Source organism: Carcharodon carcharias, chromosome 23 (genome assembly GCF_017639515.1).
Source record: "Carcharodon carcharias isolate sCarCar2 chromosome 23, sCarCar2.pri, whole genome shotgun sequence".
Taxonomy (NCBI): domain Eukaryota; kingdom Metazoa; phylum Chordata; class Chondrichthyes; order Lamniformes; family Lamnidae; genus Carcharodon; species Carcharodon carcharias.
Genome location: NC_054489.1, coordinates 48942460 through 48966086, shown reverse-complemented (window position 1 = coordinate 48966086; position 23627 = coordinate 48942460).

The window sequence follows — 23627 nt, the reverse complement described above, 5'->3', positions numbered from 1 at the left end:
TCCTGAAACCAGTTTGCGATTGTCTGCCCAAGCCGCCAATGGCGGGCTGCATTTCCCACCACCGGATATCGGGAACTTCATTTTAATACATCTGCCTAGCGTTATAAGCCCAGCTGACCGGGAACCATCCCCCCCATGCTGGGTCATCCAGGTCGGGCTGATGTGTTTCACAACTGAACATAAGCGAGGTGCACCTGGCAAGCTGCACTTCACTAGGGACTTTGAGGCTTGTTTATCTGCCTTGCTTCGGTCAGCACTTGCACTCATCAGTGCCAGGCTTCACACGGAGCACCACATCACTTTTAGGGGAGCTCACAGGCAGATCTCTACTTATGAGATCAGCCGTAAGGCAGGGGTGGTTTTCCAACAGCTGCAGGGCCAGGGCTTGCTTGGAGAAGGAGGAGAAGTGGCCTCAGGCAGGGGAAGAGGCTGCAGGGCGAGGGCTGTACTGGGGAAGGTGGGTATCCCAGAGCGTGTGCGGGGACACGTGTTGAACTGTGCAAGTGGCCTCAAGAGAGTGAAGGCTGAGGAGGCAGCCTCCAGAGGAGATGAGTCCAGATGGAGATGTGAGGGTGTGTGTGAGAGAGTGCTGATGTGTGGTGATGTCCTTTGAACTGGCAGTGAGTGAGATGCCAGTGAACGTGTGATGGGCTTGTGAGTGGGTGAGTTTAGAGCGATGAGATGATTGACCAATTCTGATGACATGGATGAGATCATTCATCCTCTTTCTGCACTGGATAACAAACCTCTTCCGTGCAGCGTTAGCACTGACCACCACTGCCACCACCTCCCAAGCTGGAGTGGTGAGACTGATGGGCCTCCTGCAGCCAGAGCGGGGGTAGAGGCATTGCGGCAGGCTCCAACTGTGTCCAGAATGTGTCCCAGGGATGTGTCACTGAATCAGCAGGCTGCAGTCTTCTTGTCTTTTGGGGTCATGTCTTCTGTGCAGCAGTCCTGGACTGGCAGTACTGAAAGGTGTGCGCACAACTACACTTTAAATATGGCGCCCGGCATGAGGAAGCGGGGAGGAGACAGTGTGGCAGGTGAATCAGAGGTCACCCGCCAGCGAAATGATGTGTTTCCCGGGAAGACATGGTTAATGAGGAGCAATTGGGATGATAGTGTGAAAACTCACCATTGCGGCCAGCGGGTAAAATGTCCTTTTGCCTGCCAGCTACTGCACTTAAGTGCAAATGCGGGATGATTCCATCTACAGTAGCTGCCGTGTGTATCATCTACAAGATGTACTGCAGCAACTCACCAAGGCTCCTTTGACAGCACCTTCAAAATCTGCGACTTCTACCATCTCGAAGAAAATTGCAACTAATCTCTGTGTGAGTGCCTAACCTGTAGGTTTCTGGTTTGTGCTGACCAGCATGTTTAAGCCACACACCCATTCTGCAAAGCCCGCTAATGCCTTCTACGATTTTGTCACCGTCTTCCTCACTATTAACTACAGCTCCCAATTTGGTATCATTGCCTGATTTTGAAAGGTTTTCTTTGATTCCAAGTCCAAGACATTTATGTCACTGTATGAAGAGGTTGAGACACAGGCCGGAATTTTACTGCCCCTTCGAGCTGGGGGCAGGGCTGTAAGATGCGCCGAGCCATTCTAAACTCCACTGACTTCGGCGGGACCATAAAATCCCGTTGGGGTAAAATTCTGCCCATGGCGAAGTGTTAGATAAGAGCAAAGTGTGAATTTTAACCTTAAGCATGTTTTGGCCAGAGAGGGTGAAAGCAAAATGCAGCCCAAGACTCCAATTGAGGCCGGGATATTGTAGCTTTTAGGCCTCATTGGAGTGCTATCAGACAACATCCTGCCCAGTCTGGCCGGGAGAGCAACTGAGAGCAGGGAAAGCTTGGATGCCTCTCAGCTTCGGGTGGGCTGTAGGTACTGGATGGGGATTTAGGGAGTGTCTCCTGGGAGGGAAGGGGTAGGCAGGGAAGGGGTAGGCAGGGAAGGGGTAGGCTCTTCCTGGAGGGTCTCCTCGGTCTGCAGACCCATCTCAGCCTGGCAGCAAACCCAGGACTATTTCCCTTTTTATATTTTTAGTGATCAGGTTTGTTTTGTCTGGCAAATGTTAGCTACGCCCTTGGTATTAACACATTAGTTGGTGCTTGAACAATATAGGCAGAGACCGATTAACTGAACAAACACTGGTAGTATATTGGAACTAAAAACAGAGCATTAAAACCATGTGTGCTTCTTCAATCACCTCCAGCTCTAGACTTTCAGTTACCCAGGTAGCCCACGCTGTATAGTGATTGGTCAATACGGTAACATGGTCAACTATCTACACTGTCTTAAAGGTACATAGTGCTCCGCTCTACCACATCCCTCCCTCTTTACTTGAAAGTACAATTGACATGCATCACAACATCCCAATTACTTACATGAATAAGTCAGGTCTCTCAGGGGGCTTCCTTGGACGTGTCGAGTGTTGTAGCTCAATGGCCTCGGCTGGTTTCTCCGAGACCTCTTCTCAGGGGTCAATCAGGCTCTTTGGTGGAAGTGGGCAAGTTTGTGTCTTCAACCCTCTCGGGTCCAACAGGCTCCACCGGTACTTCCAAATCATGTGACATTTATTCCACATGTGGTGCAGACTCAAAATGCAAATGATGACGGTATTCCTTCTTGTGGGACTGTCTCTCTTCTCCAGAGAGGATCCACTTGTCATCTAATTATTCAGCTGTTTATCGACACATTATAGGAGAGAGGTCCTGTCACAGCACTCACTTCACCCAATAGCCAATTGGACCCATCTCCAAAGCTCTTCTTAGGAACTGTGTCTCCCGCCGTGAAATTTCTTCCATGATTATGGCCATCATGTCTGGCCTTCTGGGCCCCTTGGCTTCTCTCCACCACACCCACCCCCCCTCCCTAAATTCAGCCTGATGAGAGTTAGACCGGGGTGCGGAGACATCTCTTCATTAGTAATTCAGTGGGAGTAATACTGGTGGTCGTGTGTGGCATCGTGCATTATGCAAACAGGAACCGTGACAATCTGGTGCTGATGGAATCCCCGTCCAGCTTTTTCATCCCAGACTTAAAAGTTTGGACCGCCCCCTCAGCCAATACGTGGAGTCGGGGTGGTAAGGAGAGGCTTTGATATGAATTGTTCCATTGAGGGTTGTAAACCTATGGAACTCTTCACTGGTAAATGCAGCCCCTTGTCTGACCTGAGCACCTCTGGTAACCCGTGTGCTGCAAAACTCTGTCGCAAACGGTCTATGGGGGCAGATGTGGGTGACCGGACTTCGTAGACATCCATCCACTTGGAATGAGCATCTATTAGTGAAAGGGACATCGTGCCCAAGAAGGGCCCCATGTAGTTGACATGGAGGCTCATCAATGGCCGCCCAGGCCATTCCCAGGAGCTAAACACGGGTCGGGGGGTGGGGGGGTGGTGGGGGAATTCGGGTAGCTTTTGTAGCTGCTGGCATTGAGGACAACTTTTGACCAGGGTTCCGATGTCCATGTCCATTCCTGGCCACCACAAGTAGCTGCACGTGAGCATCTTCATCCTACTAATGTCAGGCTGAACGCTATGCAATTCGGCCAGGAATGGCCTTCGCCCTCTAAGGGGAGCGATAACCCTTACTCCCCAGGGCAATGTGCCGCCCTGGCAGAGGAGCTCATATCTGCGATTGAAATATGGCTTCATGTTATCAGGCCTTGGCTCGCCTGACCATCCATTCAAGACCTGCTCCCGGACGTGAGTGACCACTCACGGATTTGTTTGGCCTGGACAGGGCAGGAATCCAAAAAATTTACTAAGACAAGTTCCTGGGGAATTGGAACCTTCACGTTGTTATCCGGTGGGGGAGGCAGCTCAGCGCGTCAGAATTGGTGAATAAAAGTGTATTCGTGAGCAGCCAATATTAGTGCCCACCTTTGGATGTGAGCAGATGTGATGGGGTATCACTTTATCCTCCCCAGATAATCCCAGCAGAGGCTTGTGGTTGGATGTAATGTGAAAATGGTGACAGTGGAGGTATTGATGGAATTTCTGAACACCAGGCAAGCCCTCCTTCTGAATTTGAGAATATTGTCGCTCTGCAGCACTGAGCGTGCGAGCTGTATAACCAATGGATCATTCGTAGCCATCTGCCATCCGATGTGAAAGTACAGCCCCTACTCCATAAGGGGATGTGTCGCAAGTTAAAATCAACTCTTCCTTTGGTTCAAAGTGGACCAGTAGGGCTGATAAGCTTAACAATTGCTTTACCTTCAGAAACACATTTTGGTGCGGAGCTTGCCAAATCCATTTATGGTTTATCTTAAGCAATGTGTATAATGGAGCCAGGACGGTTGATAGATTTGGGAGAAATCACCCACAGTAGTTTATCGTGCCTAAGAAGGGCCTTTAGATTTGTAATGTTTCTCGGTGCAGGTGCCTCGCGAATAGCCTAGACCTTTTCTTCCACAGGATGCAGGTCCTGGCGTTGACCTTATGGCCCCAGTAAACTACCTCTTTGGCTTGGAAAAGACGTTTTTCTCGCTTCAAGTGCACAGCTGCTTGTGAGAAATGTTTCGGGCGGCTCCCCCAAATTAGCTAAGTGTCCTTCATCAGTTAGTCCAGTGACTAAGATATCATCCAGATAAACAGTGACATGGGGCAATCCCTGAAGCAGATTTTCCATGGTGCACTGGAAAATAGCACACGCTGATGAGACCCCAAAGGGTAGCCAAGTATATTGATACAATCCTCGATATGTATTGATGATCTCAAATTCCCTAGAGCCTTCTTCCAACTCTACCTGCTGGTGGGCATGATTCATGTTGAGTTTTGAATATGTGATGCCCCCTGCCAATTTCAAATATAATTCGTCAATGTTCGGTATCGGGTGTGTATTAAGTTTGGCCACATTGATTACAGTTAACTTATAGTCACCACATAAGCGAACACTTTGGTCTGGCTTCAGTACGGGTACTATGGGTGCTGCCCACTCGGAAAATTACATCGCTTGTAAAATACCCAACTTTTCCAGCCTGTTTATCTCAGTCTTGACCTTGTCCTGTAGAACATCAGGGGCTGGTCTTGCTCTGATAAATCTGGGGTTGCGTTAGGGTCTACATGGATTTTGGCTTGTAGCCCACAAATCCTTCTTAGCTCATCACTGAAAAAGGAAGCGTACTTTTGTAACAATTCGTGTAAGTTTCTCATTCAAATTTGAAAAATCTCAGCCCACCGCAATTTAATCTTTTTGAGCCTGTTGCGACCAATTAAACTGGAGACTCCCCAGCTAAGGGGTAAATTTGCAGGCTGATCGCCATACTGCACCAGGACTTGACATGTCCCTTTCACTCATTTCTTCACCCGTATATGTTTTTAATTTAGTGTCCGATTGTTCCAAACTATTCAAGTGTCTGAACGTATGTTCTCCTGTGACAGACATTGATGCCCCAGTGTCAACCTCCAGCTTGATGGGTTGTTCATTGACTCTAACGACTACCTAGATTGGTTCAGCTCTAGCCACTTTCAGGTTGTGTAATGAGTAGATGTCAGATTCTGCTTCCTCTGGTTCTTCAACGAGATTTTGCCTTTGCTACCCCTTATTTTTAAGATGCTGTCTCAGCCGATCTTGACAGTGCTGCACATTATGTGACCATTGTGGTGGCAGAATAAGTATTTGATATTTCTGAACTGTCGATCGCCTGCAGGCTGCCTGGATGTATTTCTCTCATTAATGTTGTGGGTTTTCACTGCAGTATTGTTGTTCTTCAATGGTCTGTACATAGTGAGCTTTTCCCGCCTTTCCTAGGAGTCCAACATTTTAGCGCCTTTTGTTACTGGCCCTTCCCACCCTACAAGATGGACGGTGCCATTTTGTGTATCTTTTGTAGCCTCTGAGTCTCTAGCAGCCTCTCCATGGCTGTTGCCAATTCTAATGCCTTACTGAAGTCTAGATTAGTTGCAGTTTTGAATAGCATCATCCCCAATTCCACATATCAATCGGCCTCTCAACATGTCATTAAATGAAGTACCGAACTCACAATATTCCATTAATTCCCTTAAAGCAGCTGCACAGTCAGCGATTGTCTCTCTTGGAAGACTATTCCTTCAACTGAATTTAAGATGCTGCATAGTGACTGAGGGCATCCACTTCAGTTGGTCTTTTTTACAATGTTTATTAACTCATCAAAAGCCTTCGTATTGGGGGGGTTTGAAGACGTGAGGCTGCGGATCAGTCTGTGAGTTTTACTCCCGCATGTGGACAAAAGAATTGCCCTCCCCCATGATGTTGTTAGCAGTAAAGAAGAACTCTAGGCCCTCGACATAATGAGAGCAGTCATTGGAAACGGGGTTGAATGGTTCATGATGCCCAAACTGCACACTCGATGACTAAGGAGACTATGCTTTCCAACAGCTTTCAAAGTAGTGACGAAGTTAATAGCTGGCTTGCCGCAGCTTTCCTGATTGCTGTCAATTGATCCAGTTTATCCTCGTCACCAGTTTTATGTTTTTGGTTATCAGGTTTGCTTTGCCTGGTGAACGCTCGCTGAGCCCTTGATATCAACACATTAGTTGATGCTTGAAACAATACAGGCAGAGAGGGCTGATTAACTGAACAAATGCTGGTGGTTTATTGGAACTAAGAACAGAGCGCTAAAACCATGTGTGCTTCTTCAGTCGCCTCCAGCTCTAGACTTCCAGATACCCAAGAAGCCTGCACTGTGTAGCGATTGGCCAATACAGGGTCAATTAACTACATTCTCTTAAAGGTACGTAGTACTCCACTTTACCACATCCCTGTTCTGACCTCGGCTAAAATCCAATTGCATCCTAGTGATGTAACAGGACGCTGACTTGCACAAATTCATGAGGCTCCTAACTTCAGGCAACTGGCTTACCCACTGGCAGATTACTATTTGAGTCAGCGAGAAAGGATTGAGAAAGGATTTTAAGTACCAATGCCATTGTGTTCCATCAGGAGGGTAGGGTTAAGATCGAGCCTCGGGTATTTCCAACAGTTGGCACCTTGAGCTTGGATTTTTCTGTTTGATAATACTTTAATAAAGTGGTAACCTGTTTCTACATATCCTGCCCCCAGTGAGGTACGAAATCTCACAGGCCAGCCCAAGTTGTCCACATGCCTAGCGGTAAAACAAAACTAATCAGAAAATCCAGGCCACGCTTGGGAAGGTACAGCTTCTCAGACTCTGATCTGTATCAGATTGGGCAGCAACTGTACCAGCATGGGGCAGCATGGTCGTTGCTTGGGAGTATCATGACTGAGCTGCTGTCATAAACCCACCAGCAGTTGGTCAATGGGTTCATAGCAGCAGACTGGGGAGCAGGCTGGTCATCTGCTCTCAGTGAACGGGGTACAGCATGACAGAGAGGAATAGTGAGAGCTGTCTGTGAGTGCAGGAAGATCGAGAAGAAATTCCTGATCGGCTGCTGAGTGGTTTGCTGCAAAACTTTCAGCTGATAGATATAGATGGAACAAATCATTTCAACATGCTCAGCATTTTGAGCCTGTTGAATCCATCAGCTGAGCACCTGCTCCGTCAGTTTGGAGGCTATCTATGTTACTAATGAGCCTCAGAGATTAACATCGCGTGTCTACAACTGACTTGACTCCTTTGTCATTTGTAGTCGGTAATTGATAGTTATCCTTAGGGCTTGTATCATAGTCAATTGCCACTCATTCCAAGGTTTCATCAGCTGCACACTACCCATAAGGCAAGAGATTGAGCAGAAGAAATTTGCAGCGTTCAACTATGCAAACTTGGGAAACTACATAAGTAAAGTACTCTGGGCTCCCCTAACGGTTCAGCTGTAATTTATTTAAAATTCATTCATGGGAGGTGGGTGTCACTGGTTGGGCCAGCAAATTATTGCTCATCCCTACTTGCCCTTGAGAAGGTGGTGGTGAGCTGCCTCCTTGAACTGCTGCAGTCCATGTGGTGTAGGTACACACACAGCATTGTTAGGAAGGGGTTCCAAGATTTTGACCCAGCGACAGTGAAGGAACGGTGATATATTTCCAAGTAAGGATGTTGAGTGACTTGGAGGGAAACTTCGAGGTGGCAGTGTTCCCATCTACCTGCTGCTCTTGTCCTTCTTAGATGGTAGTGGTCATGGATTTGGAAGGTACTGTCTAAGGAGCCTTGGTGAATTCCTGCAGTGCATCTTGTAGAGGGTACACACTGCTGCTATTGTGTGTCAGTGGTGGAGGGAGTGAATGTTTGTGGATGGGGTGCCAATCAAGCAGGCTGCTTTGTCCTGGATTCCCTTGCAATGCCCCACTATACTCAAAAGACCAGTCTCAAACCTAGCCTTCACCTGTCAGGTTCACTAAAAACATGTAGACATTGATGAACATCACACCAGAACCATGAGTAAAGGTGGCATGAGAGATGTACTAGCATATGAACAGATGAATTAGGAGCAAGAGTAGGTCATTTGGCCCCTCAAGCCTGCTCTGCCATTTAATAAGATCATGGTTGATCTTAATGTGGCCTCAACCCCACATTCCGACTACCCCTGATAACTTTGTCTCCCTTGTTGGTTAAAAATCTATCTACCTCTGCCTGAAAAAATATTCTATGATCTGCCTACACCAGTCACTGGGGAAGAGAGTTACAAAGATTCACAACCCTCTGAGAGAAAAAAAATTCTTCTTATCTCCATCTTAGATGGGAGACCCCTTATTTTTAAACTGTGGCCCCTAGTTCTAGTCTCTTCCACCAGGGGAAGCATCCTCCCAAAATCTATCCTGTCAAGTCCCCTCAGGATCTTATATGTTTCAATAAGATCACCTCTCATTCTTCTAAACTCCAGTGGATACAGGCCCAGCCTGTCTAAGCTTTCTTCAGGAGATAAACACCACACCCCAGGTATCAGTCGAGTGAAAGCAGCTAGCTGTTTGCTGAGTATCTGGTAAGTAGTTAAGGTCTATTCAATTACTAAGGTTTAAAATAGTATGCAAATTGGTGGTAAAGTTAATGAAATATATTAAACAAGCATCATAAATGAGTGATTAACATAATTAAGTAATTATTTAAAACACATTAAGGATGGCAGGGCAGGTGACGTGTATAGGTTGCAGTAGGTGGGAGCTCCTGAATAACATTGTGATCTTCAATTAGTGTTTGCAGCTCGAGGAACTTTGGCTCAGCTGGAGGCTGAGCTGCAGACTTTGTGACACATTCAAGAGGGGGAATGTTACCTGAATGCTTTGTCCCATATTATTGGCACCCCATCCACAAAATTCATTCCCTCCACCGGCAACACACAGTAGCAGCAGTGTGTACCATTTACAAGGTGCACTGCAGGAACTCCCCAAGGCTTCTTAGACAGCACCTTCCAAACCCATGACCGCTACCATCTAGTAGGACAAGGGCAGCAGACACATGGGAACACCACCCCATGGAAGGTCCCCCCCAAGTCACTCACCATCCTGACTTGGAAATATATCACCGTTCCTTCACGATCACTGTGTCAAAACCCTGGAACTCTCTCCCAAACAGCACTGTGGGTGTACCTACACCATATGGACTGCAGCAGTTCAAGAAGACGGCTCACCACCACCTTCTTAAGGGCAATTAGCGATGGGCAATAAATGCTGGCCTAGCCAGCAATGCCCACATCCCATGAATTAATTTTAAAAATCCACTTTGTCAAGACCACTCAGGATCTTGTGTGTCTACACTGCTGCCACTGTGCGCAGGTGGTAGAGGGAGTGAATATTTAAGGTGGTGGATGGGGTGCCAGGCTATTTTGACCTGGATAGTGTTGAGCTTCTTGTGTGCTGCAGGAGCTGCACTCATCCAGGCAAGTGGAGAGTATTCCATCACACTCCTGACTTGTGCTTTGTAGATGGTGGACAGGCTTTGGAGGTCAGGAGGTGAGTTACACGCCACCTAGTCTCTGACCTGCTGTTGTAGTCACAGTATTTATATGGCTGCTCCAGTTCAGTTTTTGGTCAATGGTAACCCCTAGGATATTGATAGTGGGGGGTCAGCAATGGTAATGCCATTGAGGGTCAAAGGAGATGGCTAGATTATCTGTTGTTGGAGATGGTCATTGCCTGGCACTTGTGTGTCACAAATGTTACTTGCCACTTGTCAGCCCAAGAGTGAATATTGCCCAGGTCTTACTGCATTTGGACACAGACAAGCAGTATCTATGGAGTCGTGAATGGGGCTGAACGGCTTGCACTCATCCCCACTTCTGACCTGATGATGGAAAGAAATGTCATTAATGAAGTAACTAAAGATGGTTGGGCCTGGGACACTACCCTGAGGAACTCCTGCAGCGATGTCCTGGTACTGAGATTGTTGACCTCCAACAACCACAACCATCTTCCTTTGTGCTAGATGTGATGCCAACCAGTGGAATGGTTTCCTCCTCATTCTCACTGACTCCAGTTTTTCTAGGACTCCTTGATGTCATACTTGATCTAAGGCTCCTTTGATGTCAAGGGCAGCTACTCTCACCTCACCTCTGGAGTTCAGTTGTTTTCTTCATGTTTGAACTAAGGCTTTAATGAGGTCAGGAGCTGAATGGCTCTGGCGGAACCCAAACTGAGTGTCAGTGCATAGGTTATTGCTGAGTAAGTGCTGCTTGATAGCACTGTCATGGCATCTTCCATCACTTTACTAATGATGGAGAGTAGATTGATGGGGTGGTAATTGGCCGGGTTGGATTTGTGCTGCTTTTTGTAGACAGCACATACCTGGGCAATTTTCCACATTGTTGGGTAGACGTCAGCGTGTTAGATGCACTGGAACAGCTTGGCTGGTTGGGAGAACAAGCCTTCATTTTAAGCTGACCAGAGCTCTGTACAATTTGACCTCATTTGACCTGAATTCTACTGTTTTATCATACTGTTCAACATCCCACTTTAGATGGTAGAATGATTTTTGATCATCTGATCTACTGTTATGACACAGCAGCTGGTAAAGCTGAGTTATTTAAAAAGTCCAGAGGGAAACTTTAAACAACTGTCATAACTCATATTTTCATTTGATATATTTGAGATGCAACTCTGAATTCAGGCATAAAACTGTCAGTTCTTGCGAGGTTTTTATATCAAATTACATGAGACATTTATTAATTTACACACGTTTGACATATACACATGGCTATAAGTTACTAACATAACTTTTAACAAATTCCCAAACTAATCTCCACCAAGGCAACATAGACTTTAAGCAGACACTAGGCAAAGCATTTTCATCTTATCAATTCACAATGAGGTTCCTTTCACTTTGGTTCCTGTGCAGCCAGTTGTAGGCTTACAGCTGCTTTGATATTACATGCCTCTGCATTGTGCACACAAAACTGCTATAACTGTGTTATACCCAGCACTTCTCTTTGAATGTAAACTCTCATTGTATCATCAGCCCCTTTGAACTCCACCTCTTCTAACAATAAAACCTCTTTCATCATACCAATTTTATTAGTAATATTAACATATTGCTTGGTCTCTGCTGCCAGATTTCACTCCCCTTCTTGAATGCTCTATTCAACAAAATGCAAATGCCCTCTACCTCTCTTACATCTCAAAACTCCTATACATCAAAGCACCTAGGCTAGCTGGCTCTAATCCAGTTAAAACATACACAGACACACCCACAGACTAAACCTCTATTAAAAAAAATAATATCCAACATTATATACATTAATAGCTTCATGACATCTACGAGGAAGTCAAATGTTATGGAGGATAGACAGGAAAGCAGAGTTAAGGCCACGATCGGATCAGCCATGATCTTATTGAATGGTGGAGCAGTCTGGCGGGGCCAAATGGCCTAACCCAGCTGGAGTTTCTTATGTTTTTATCTTATATTTGTCACATTTTTATAATGATATAAAGGCACCTATCACTCATAAATAATTGGGTAAACGCTTTGTGGGTTCATTTATTAAGACTAGCACATGAGAACAGGTATACAAATATGTAAAGCCTGAAGACACATCAGCAGTAGAGTTGTGTGCGCTGTGCTCTGCTCACGGGCCAAAGTGAAACTAAACTGGATCACATGACACACTTCTCCTCTTGTGGTGACATGCTGCTATCCTTTACAGGCATATTACAACACTATTAACTTTGTTGACTGCTGTCCTGCAGTAGTTGGACATGTTTTACTTTGAGTCTCAGATTATTTTCATACCATTCATGAATGTCGATTTTAATTGAATTACATGGGATGCACGATACACCTGGTTTATGCTGCTTTTATCCTCCAAATGAGCACCCCCCCGCCACAACCGCCACCCCCCCCCCCCCCCCCCCCACCCCCCCCCACCCTCCCCCCCAACGCCATCGCCCCCCGGGGCTTTACTTCACCTCACCTTGTCAACATATCCTTTGATTTCTTCCTCCTTCATGTGTTTACCTAGTTTTCCCTTAAATGCACCTATGGAATTCACCTCAACTACTCCTTGTGATAGTGAGTTCCACATTCTCACCACTCTCTGGGTAAAAAAGTTTCTCCTCAATTCACTATTAGATTTATTAGTGAACATCTTATATTTATGGTCCCTGATTTTGACTCTCCCACAAGTGGAAACTCTCGATCTCAACCCTGCCAAACATTCCATAAGGAATAAGGTGAAGAAGACAAGTTGTTATGAGCACAGTTCTCTTCAGGCTTCAATGCTGGGGACACAACACCCTCATTGTCATCTTCAGCATGTCATGAAAGGTCATCAATCTCACAATGATCAAGGACAAAGCACAAGTCACCTTCGACCCTAACAATGGGGCTATCCTTGGGAGGCGCAGTAGCCTAGGGACCATGTGGCCACTATGGAATGTGATAAGCACTCCACTAGCACACATCCTTAAGCAAGTACCCGTAGTACAGTCCATTCAACAATGGCAGCAACAAGTTAGTGGCCATGGAATCCTTCAAGAGGCTGAAACACTATTCTATACATGGATGCACTCATGCCAGTGTGACAGCAACTTAGCAAGGTGGATTTAAGACAAAGAACGTTTGTCAATGGTTAGTGCTTGACCATCACAAGACAGAGCTACATCTGGACAGCACCATCTCTCCAAACACCAGCTCATACATGATTAATGCAGAGGCCACATCTTGATACTGAACTCCAAGATGCCATCCGACATCAGGGCACAATGATCTGTCACATGACGGCATGCACCCAAAGCCGTGAGTTATATTAGCATTGTCCTCAGAGTGCTTCAGCAGGGCCATCATGTGATTATTGACAAACACTCTGCGTTCATCAGAAGCCTGCCAAGTTTATGTCCTGCATTTCCTTGGCACCTGGAAGAGACGTGGCCCAGTCAGTTTTAACAAAGCAGTCAATGATAACTTAGTCCCTTCATAGATACGGATGAGCAGTCAGGAGATGTGCCGGAGCATCGTTTTCATACCATTACAGTCCTCGACATTGTCCATCTCACTAAGGTCAATCTCTTCTAAGTCAATAAGTGCACAGCCTTGCAATGAATTTCTTATTGATTCGAATTCTGTGACTTCACAGGGGCATTCCGTGAAACAACGCTAGTCTGCCATTCAGGAGCAAAGTATGATCCTCACAGGTAATGTGGCTTCGTCAGGATGAGCACACACCTCTGACATCACACGCTCATTCCTGTCAAGCAGACATTTCAAATGTCACTGAGTAGAACCAACTTCCATCGTTCGGTGTCATGCCCGGGGAGAGTGGGAATTAATAAAGGAATAATGTTCAGCCTTAAACACAGAAATTAAATAATGCTGTAGGGAGGCATGAAAGGCTACGGTGCTCGATGATGAATACTACTGTAACCACAGTCTCACAGTCATAAAATAAATATCACTGTAAAGTGCACTTGGGTAGAAAGACCCCAAAGTTGCTTGCAACAACTAACATCTACGAACTACCGACTTCAGTGAGGCAGCATCAGGAAATTGCTGACATTAATGAACAATTTTCATGAGGTCACATAATGTCTGCTTGAGATGCAAGGATTACATGTATCTTGCCAGGTATCAATTCTGTATAGGATGTGCCTTTGTCCATTGTGCAGATGTGGAACTTAAGGCAATTGACTGTGATGAGATTGAGTGAGACTTAATGGAGCTGAGGGACAAGATGTGAGATAATTGGGGGAGAGGTTCATTTGAAACCTTGAATGAATGTAGGATCTTGCATTATATCGATTAGCCATTCAATACTTGAGACTTGGAGAGGGATAAATGCAAAATATACTTACAATAGTAAATTTACAGAACAAATAGTAAACTTTGCCTGTGCCACCATCATGTATCCAAAATTTCTTAATTTTCCTGACTTTATTGCTATGTCTAGGTGCATCCCCGACATCCACAGTAGAGATGGAGGCAGCCTGCTGACTGCTATGCCCTATTGTCTGAGATGACTTTGGCGGATGTCTTCTGTAGGCCCGAGGCCTGATGGCCCCCGGTCTGCTAAAGGTCTCCTGCTCTGGGGCTTGCGTGGGTTGACCTGTTGGGGTTGATGGGGTTACAGAGAGGTGGGGTTTGGGGTGACCCTTGGAGTGACTAGGCTGGATGCCCCAGGATGTCTGGCTGGTGCACCTCCTCCCTTTGGGTGCCAAAGGCCCCTCCCTGACAACTGGCGGGGAAGGGACACCTGGACAGAGGTTGCCTAGCCACTGCTGGAATGTACCCATCGCTACAGGTCCAAGCGCAAATCCAGCAGAAACTGCTGCTGCTCCCTTTCCAATGGAGACTTTGATATGCTCACATATGGCAGCCTGGACATCAGACAGAACGTGGATGGACTCTTCCATCCTTCATTCCAGTCTGTTGATGGCCTCGAACAACTCTGCCTGATGTTTCCCTGCCTTTCTCTGCATCTTGAACATTTCTCTCAGAGCCAATTGAAGAGGCTCAGCATCGCACCCAGCAGGGGCCTGGTCTCCAGCTGTCCCCTGAGTGCCAGGGACCTTGGCTGTCAATGCCTCTGCCTGCTGTGGATACATGTCTGTGAAGTGATTGCCAGATTGTGAACCCGAGCCTAACTCTAGAATTAGCACCCACCGAGGTGCGTGTATCTGCACTGGTGGAGGGTGCAGGTGAACACAGTGTCGGATCTTCCTTGGATGCTCCCTCTGTCTCCTCACCTGAGGTGCTCTGGTGACCAGGGATGAGTTGGCTGCTCGACCTCGTCCTCTGCCTTTTCTTGATCGTGTCTGGAATAGAGAGAAGAGATAATTAGCGATGGACTAGGCAGGCTCCGACATTCTAGGTCATTCACAGTCATTGTCCGCATGTTGTCGATGTATACAGGAGGGGCCATCACTGGTTCTTTGGGGGAGGCCGATCTCACCTTCCACAAAGGAATGATCTCCATCTTGTCCAATGAGCCCTGCCACTTGCTACTCATGGGATGAGAGTGTTCCAAGTTCAGGGGTGTCCCTTGCAACCCCCCAAACCCACCCCCGAGTGATCTTTTCCTGCATAAAGAAATATGGATTGACTGTGAGCACTATGGGTGAAGGAGCATTTCAGAAGCACGCATACCTGTTGTGTGTGCTGAGACCTCCCTTGTTCGGTATAAAGATGCTATTTGTGCCAATCTTATCTAAGATTGTGAGATTAAAGCATCTGGCAGACATGCAGTGCTGATGTCCCATCTGCTGGTTGTGTGTGACTTCCCTATAGGCTCTAACCCTTAGACTGCCTGGTCCCTTATGAGAGCGTGAGTTTGGAGTGAGTAGAAGCTTCAGATCATTCATTCTTTTCTGTGCTGCTGGCCATGGGTGCTGACCTCCCTGGTGACCTCCCCCAGGCCGGCGTGGTGAGGTGGGAGGACTTCCTGCTCCCATCCTGAGGAAAGAGGACCTCCTGTCTTTCCTGGACAGCCTGAAGGAAAATCCTCAGGGAGGCCTCACTGAACTATGGAGCCGGAGGTTTGCTTCATTTCGTTGCCATGGTAATGAAGAAGCTCACTATACACCTGGCCTGCAGCGAGTGAATGCGTGTACAGGTGCCGTTTAAATATGGTGCCAGGACATTCGACCCCATGAGGTAAGGGTGGGGTGGACGTATCCTTGGCCTCGCTGTCACACGATTCGACGAGCTCCTCGTTTGTGCATAATTAATTAGCAGAAAGGTGGAAAATTAGGTGTTAAAATCTGCCCCACCGTCCAGTGGGAATCAAGCTGACTTACTGCATGTCATCCCCCAAACGGAAAATTCCACCCACAAGACGGAAAATCCCACCCCAAGTGCATTCTGCTGGGCTCAGTAACTCCTTGAAGCTGCCACTTCAGTGAGATCACAGCCCATTCTGAAGATGCTGCAACTTGCTGGATTCCAAAGGTATTGACCAATTTCCAGTCAGGTACCACCTGACTACTCTGTTCATGAAAGGCAGTGAATTTAGGTGAGTTATTGGGGTTGGGGGTGGGGTTGGGGTTGGGGCTAGTATTGAAGATTGTGAACATCATAACTGAGCCTGATCCTTTTGTGAGAACATTAGAAATAGGAGCAGGGATAGATCATTCAGTCCCTCAAGTCCGCTTGGCCATTCAATACGATCATAGCTAATCTTCTGCCTCAACTCCACTTTCCTGCCCATTTTCCAGGTCCCTTGAATCCATGAGAGACCAAAAATCTGTCTATCCCATCCTTAAATATACTCAACAATGGAACATCCACAACCTTCCGGAGGAAGAGAATTCCAAAGATTCACAATCCTTTGAGTGAAGAAATTTCTCCTTATCCCTAAATCATTGATGCCTTATCCCATGGCTGTGCCCCTGTGTTCTAGATTCCCAGCCAGAGGAAACAGCCTCTCAATATCTAAATAAAAACAAAAAAACTGCGGATGCTGGAAATCCAAAACAAAAACAGAAACAGAATTACCTGGAAAAACTCAGCAGGTCTGGCAGCATCGGCGGAGAAGAAAAGAGTTGACTTTTCGAGTCCTCATGACCCTTCGACAGAACTTGAGTTCGAGTCCAAGAAAGAGTTGAAATATAAGCTGGTTTAAGGTGTGTGTGTGGGGGGCGGAGAGAGAGAGAGAGTGGGAGGTGGAGTGGGGGGTGTGGTTGTAGGGACAAACAAGCAGTGATAGAAGCAGATCATCAAAAGATGTCAACAACAATAATACAAAAGAACACATAGGTGTTAAAGTTAAAGTTGGTGATATTATCTAAACGAATGTGCTAATTAAGAATGGATGGTAGGGCACTCAAGGTATAGCTCTAGTGGGGGTGGGGAGAGCATAAAAGATGTAAAAAAAAATAAAATCACTGTCATAATATTATTGATATTTGGTCAAATAGATCCCATTGGATCAGCCACACTGCTAATGTATTGTTGTTGACATCTTTTGATGATCTGCTTCTATCACTGCTTGTTTGTCCCTACAACCACACCCCCACTCCACCTCCCACTCTCTCTCTCTGCCCCCCACACACACACCTTAAACCAGCTTATACTTCAACTCTTTCTTGGACTCGAACTCAAGTTCTGTCGAAGGGTCATGAGGACTCGAAACGTCAACTCTTTTCTTCTCCGCCGATGCTGCCAGATCTGCTGAGTTTTTCCAGGTAATTCTGTTTTTGTTTTTGCCTCAGTATCTATCTTGTCATGCTCCTTCAGAACCTTGTGTGTTTCAGTTAGATCACTTAACATTCTTCCAAACTCCAGAGATTATAGACAATAATGACACATGTACACCCCCCAGACAGGAATCACATGGTGCCGAGCTGGAACCGAGGCCTTGGCTGGTTTTGCTTCTCTCAATCCCAGGGACATTGTTCTTCCCAGAAGCCAGACTAAGATCAAATAAGATAGTGATCAATCTTTCCATTGTTTTGGTTCAAACATTAAAGGCATCAGATCACTGATCTACGGGAGGGGAAGCAGCCCCACCCAGCCCCACTCCTCACAACAACCCCCAGTCCCAAATTACCCCTACCATCACGCAACAGCCCACCAGCACCACCCTCTCCTTCCCCACCCAACCCCTTACCACTAGCCCACCCTTTAGTATAAGAGTTCAGTACTAATATGGTTAATATGGGACTATGTACAATACCATCCACACAGTGATGTAAGAGAATACATGACCTGCATCTAGGGGTCAGTCTAGTGTTGGACAGAGAGATGTGCACAAGCCAGCATGGAGACAGCCCCTAGCTTGACTCTTTTACTATGTATATGTACATAGTTGCTGCAGTTAATATATACATACTGTTAACCTACTTAAGACTAAAAGGCTTTATTAACACCTGCCAAACAGTGTCCAGCACCCTACAACATGGTGGCAGTGGTCACCCTACATCACACACCAACCCACACCACCACAGCCTACCCACTTCCTTAGTCAATTCCCCCGCACTCTCTCAAATTCCAAAGCACCACCTCCCACACCTACTAACTCGCTCTCACCAAAACCACCACATACCCTCCCTCGGCACAGCATGCAAGCTCAACACATCCCAACCAACCCCTCCCAACCCCACCCACCCCGTCCCGCCCCACCCCACCCCAACTTCCAACAACCCACTCTCGCCACCTGCCTGAAAACCACTCAGGGTTAAAGCTGAGCCCAAGCTTTCACTAGTTGTGCAAAGGATTCTAAAATCTGACACTAAAATCAACATGAAAGCACAAATAAAGCAAAGCATCTCATTGATCCTGAAAATTCTTCCTAACTGTTTTTCCTAAAGTCATAAAGCCCCATTGCTTTAAGACACCCTGACGTGTAATATCCTCTTTAAAAGGTGTCCTGTAGGTGAGGCACTCACATTAGGAGAAGCCCTGACTGTGAGCATCTCTCATTAAAAGGCACCCTGAGGAAAAGACACCCTCTTTAAAAGAGGCCCTGTTGAGCAGGATCATTAAAAGCAGCGGTGATGATGAAAGTTCTTCATTAACAGTGCAGTTAATGGTGGCGCTCTCATTAAAACAAGTCCTGGTGCTGGTGTGGATTCAATGGCATTTTATTTTTAAGGAGGGGTCCCGCAGCTAATTCTGCCTCTTGAGTACACAGCTGGTTAGTGCTGAGATCACCTGGTTCCTTTCAATTACAACCATCATGAACCAGTTTGACGGATAGTCTTACTGTAACAGTCTGCAGGTGAAGCCAGGGTTAGTACCAATTGAATCTCACAAAAGCAGCAAGAAAGGTTTCACTTATAGTCAAAAATCTACGATAATCCACTCAGCGACAGAGTCTGACGCAGACTATCAGCCAGACCATTTTCAAACTTACATTTAAATTCTGTCTGTGGCATAATGTAGGTTAGATACAGAATAATGCTCCCTCTACACTGTCCCCATCAAGCACCCCCAGGGCAGGTACAGCACGGGGTTAGATACAGAGTAAAGCTCTGTTCAAACTGTCCCCATCAAACAATCCCAGGATGGGTAATTTTGTGCCAGCGTGGGAATTCCTAGTTGTGGAGCGCATTCTGTGTGTTGCGCTGATTTCAAACCCACGAGCACTTGTAAAGGAATCCCTGCTCAATGTGTACCGATTGTACATATTTAAGATAATATCTTAATGGAAGCTGTGCAGAGAAGGTTCACTTGACTGATCCCTGGGATGAATGGGTTGTCTTACAAGGAAAGGTTGGACAATTGGTCCTGTATCCATTGGAGTTTAGAAAAATGGGAGGTGATCTTATTGAAGCGTATAAGATCCTGAAGGGATTTAACAGGGCAAATGCTCAAAGGATGTTTCCCCTTGTAGGGGAGACTAGAACTAGGGGCCACAGTTTAAAAATAAAGGGTCTACCATTTTAAGACCGAGATGAGGAGATGTTTTTCCTCTCAGAAGGTAGTTAGCTTGTGGAATGATCTTCCACAGAGAGCAGTGGAGGCTGGATCATTGAATATTTTTACGTCTGGGTTGGGCAGATTCTTGACTGATAAGAGAGTCAAAGGATATAGGGGGTGGACAGGAAAATAGAGACCACAATCAGATCAGCCATGATCTTATCAAATGGCAGAGTAGGTTCAAGGGGCTGAATGGCCTTCTCCTCCTAAATTGGATGTATGTTCATATTTGCTGTTTGAGTACAAATGAGAGAGAAATTTGGTGATCAGAAGTTTTAATAGATCAAAGAATTCAAATGATTATCAGTTCCTGTGTGATCTGACATTTGACTGTCACCCCGGAGCATGACAAATATAGAATGTATTCAGTGAAGTGTCATGTCCAGTGACTGACACTGAATCATTTACAAACCCCTGCTATTTCAGTTGGGTGGGTGTCCTTACCTCCTACACAGACTGTACAATTTCCACAGAGGATTTGATACTTGGATACAAAGAGAGTCACTTGACCTTGTGCAAGTAAGATTGACAAGTTTTACCACATGCTTACAGTAACAGTGTGCTGCAGCAGTTCTGAAAACTATAAAAGAGCAAAGGAAACAGGAGCAGGAGTAGACCATCCAGCCTCTCCAGCTCACCTCTCCAATCAATACCATCGTGACTGATCTTTAGCCTGGGTTCCAGCTTCCCACTCACTCCTTATATCTCTCGATTGTCTGAGTGACTAAAATCCTGTCTATCCCAGACAAAGTAAATCTTGTTCATCTCATCAGAAATTCCAACTCTGCAGCCAATTGAGTAGATGGAGTCCTGCTGGTCGCTGTATGGATATATCGAAGCAATAACTCCGACTGAGAAGGCATTCAGCTCAGCTGCCTGTTACTCTGCAGTGGACGCTGGAAAGTGATTCTTTTCCTTTGTGCTTCTTCCTGCGAGGCTTGAACAGGTCTACAGATGGCTGGCACGCGGTCACCTGTACCTCATCAGATTGTCCATCAGTCTTCTGTGAACTCAGGCTGGGAGCCTCAGCAGTTAGCACACCATAGCTGTGCCCAATGCCCACAGCCCCATGTTCCAGAAAGTGATCAGTTGGTAACAATCAAGACTGGGGGCTTAGGCTGTAAGGTCTTTGTAGAGTTGACTGTTGATGTCAGTCAGGTAGCTTGTTAGCCAGTCAATACAGCCTACTGGCCAGTTACATGGCACAGGCTGGATATTAACCAATGGGACAGGTATATGGCACAGACCAGATGTCAAAAGAAAGAATTGGGATTTATATAGCACCTCTCATGACCTTGGGATGACCCAAAGTGATTTATAGCCAATGAAGTACTCATGTGACAAAAACAGAAAATGCTGGAAAAACTCAGCAGGCCTAGCAGCACCTGTAGAGAGGTAAACAGAGTTAACGTTTTGAGTCCATATGAGCCTTCTTTAGAGTTAAAGAGAAGCAGAAATGTCATGAAATTTACACTGTTTAAGGGAGGTAGAGCAGGTGAAGCTGGATAGAAGGCCAGCGATAGGTCGGGACAAAGGAGAGATTCTCAAAGATACCATGAACGAAAGGCCAAAGGGAGTGTTAATGATAGTGGTAAGGGCTTATAAACAGTGCTGATACTGGCGTAAAGATAAGGAAGCAGAATTTGATAATAGCAGGACAAGGGTCAGCACTTTGAAAAGGACAACATGAACAAGTGACAGATGACCCTTGTGGAGATGGGGGGAGGGGAGGGGATGGGGTGGGGAAGAAAGGATAGAAAATTGGATTAAAGGGAGGGATAAAAAAGAGGATAAAATAATGTTTAAATGAATAAAAATAAATAAAAATAAAAATAAGTGGATAAAAATAAAAATGAATGTAGAAAAAAGGGATAAAAAAAGGGGTGTGGATAGAAGAGAGAATCCACGGTCTGAAGTTGTTGAACTCAGTGTTAAGTCTTGAAGGCTGTAAAGTCCCTAGTCGGAAGATGAGGTGTTGTTCCTCCAGTTTGCGTTGGGCTTCACTGGAACAATGCAGCAGGCCAAGGACGGACATGTGGGCAAGATGCTGGAAATCCAAACCAAAAACAGAAATATCTGGAAAAATTCAGCAGGTCTGGCAGCATCGGCAGAGAAGAGCAAAGTTGACGTTTCGAGTCCTCATGACCCTTCAACAGAACTAAGTAAAAATAGGAGAGGGGTGAAACCAGCTTATATTTTACCTTCTCCTATTTTTACTTAGTTCTGTTGAAGGGTCATGAGGACTCGAAACATCAACTTTGCTCTTCTCCACCGATGCTGTCAGACCTGCTGAGTTTTTCCAGATATTTCTGTTTTTGTTTTGGTCATGAGAGAAGATGGGGTGTTGAAATGGCAAGTGACAGGAAGGTCTGGGTCATGCTTGCAGACAGACCGAAGCTGTTCTGCAAAGCGGTCACCCAGTCTGTATTTGGTCTCTACAATGTAGAGGAAACCACATTGGGAGCAGTGAATGCAGTAGACTAAATTGAGGGAGGTGCAAGTGAAGTGCTGCTTCACCTGAAAGGAGTGTTTGGGTCCTTGGACGGTGAGGAGGGAGGAAGTAAAGGGGCAGGGGTTACACGTTGTGCGATTGCATGGGAAGGTGCCATGGGAAGGGGATGAGGTGTAGAGGGTGATGGAGGAATGGACCAGGGTGTCCCAGAGGGAATGATCCCTGCAGAATGCCGCCAGGGAGGGTGAGGGGAAGATATGCTTGGTGGTGGCATCATGCTGGAGTTGGCAGAAATGGCGGAGGATGATCCTTTGAATGCGGAGGCTGGTGGGGTGAAAAGTGAGGACAAGGGGGACTCTATCATGTTTCTGGGAGGGAGGGGAAAGTGTGAGGGCAGAGGCCCGGGAGATGGGTCGGAGACAGTGGAGGGCCCTGTCAACCACAGTGAGGGGGAAACCTCGGTTAAGGAAGAAGGAAGACATGTCAGAAGCACCATTTTGTAAAGTGGCACCGTAGGAACAGATGCAATGGAGGTGAAGGAACTGAGAGAATGGAATTGAGCTCTTACAGGCAGCAGAGTGTGAGGAGCTGTAGTCAAGGTAGCTGTGGGAGTCGGTGGGCTTGTTATGAATATTTGTGGATAGTCTATCACCAGAAATGGGGACAGAGAGGTCATGGAAAGGAAGGGAAGTGTCAGAGGTGGACCTTGTGAAGGTGATAGAAGGGTGGAAATTGGTAGCAAAATTGATAAAATATTCTAGGTGCAGACGAGAGCATAAAGCGGCACCGAAACAGTCACTGATGTACCAGAGAAAGAGTTGTGGGAGGGGGCCTAAGTAGAACTGGAACAAGGAATGTTCCAAATACTGCATAAAGAGACAGTCATAACTGGATCCCATGTGGTTACCCATAGCCACACCTTTTATTTGGAGGAAGTAAGACAAGTTTAAGGAGAAATTATTCAGCGAGAGAACAAGTTCAGCCAGATGGAGCAGAGTGGTGGTGGAGGTCCAAGTACACAGAGGAGTACTTATCATGATTTTAATGCAGGAAATGTGGTAGCCAATTTGTACACAGCAAGCTCCCACAAACATCAGATGGATAATGAGCAAAAAATCTGTTTTCAGTGATATTAGTTGAGAAATAAATATGAGGGAATAACACCTGGGATAATACCTGGCATGTGGCCTATGGGCAGAGTCATCCAGTCCCGTTGGTGGTGGGCATCAGGGCATGTGGGGGGGGGGATATTTGGTGGGAGGGCAGAAATCAGTTTCACGCTGGAGTGTGAAAGCACAGCGGAATCATTACTATGGCGAAACGCGAATCCTGTTGGAGGTCAGTGCAAATCTGTTTTGCATCCCAGTAATGGTATGCAGAGTAAGGCATAACTGGAACCGCTCCCCCCCCCCCCCCGCCACC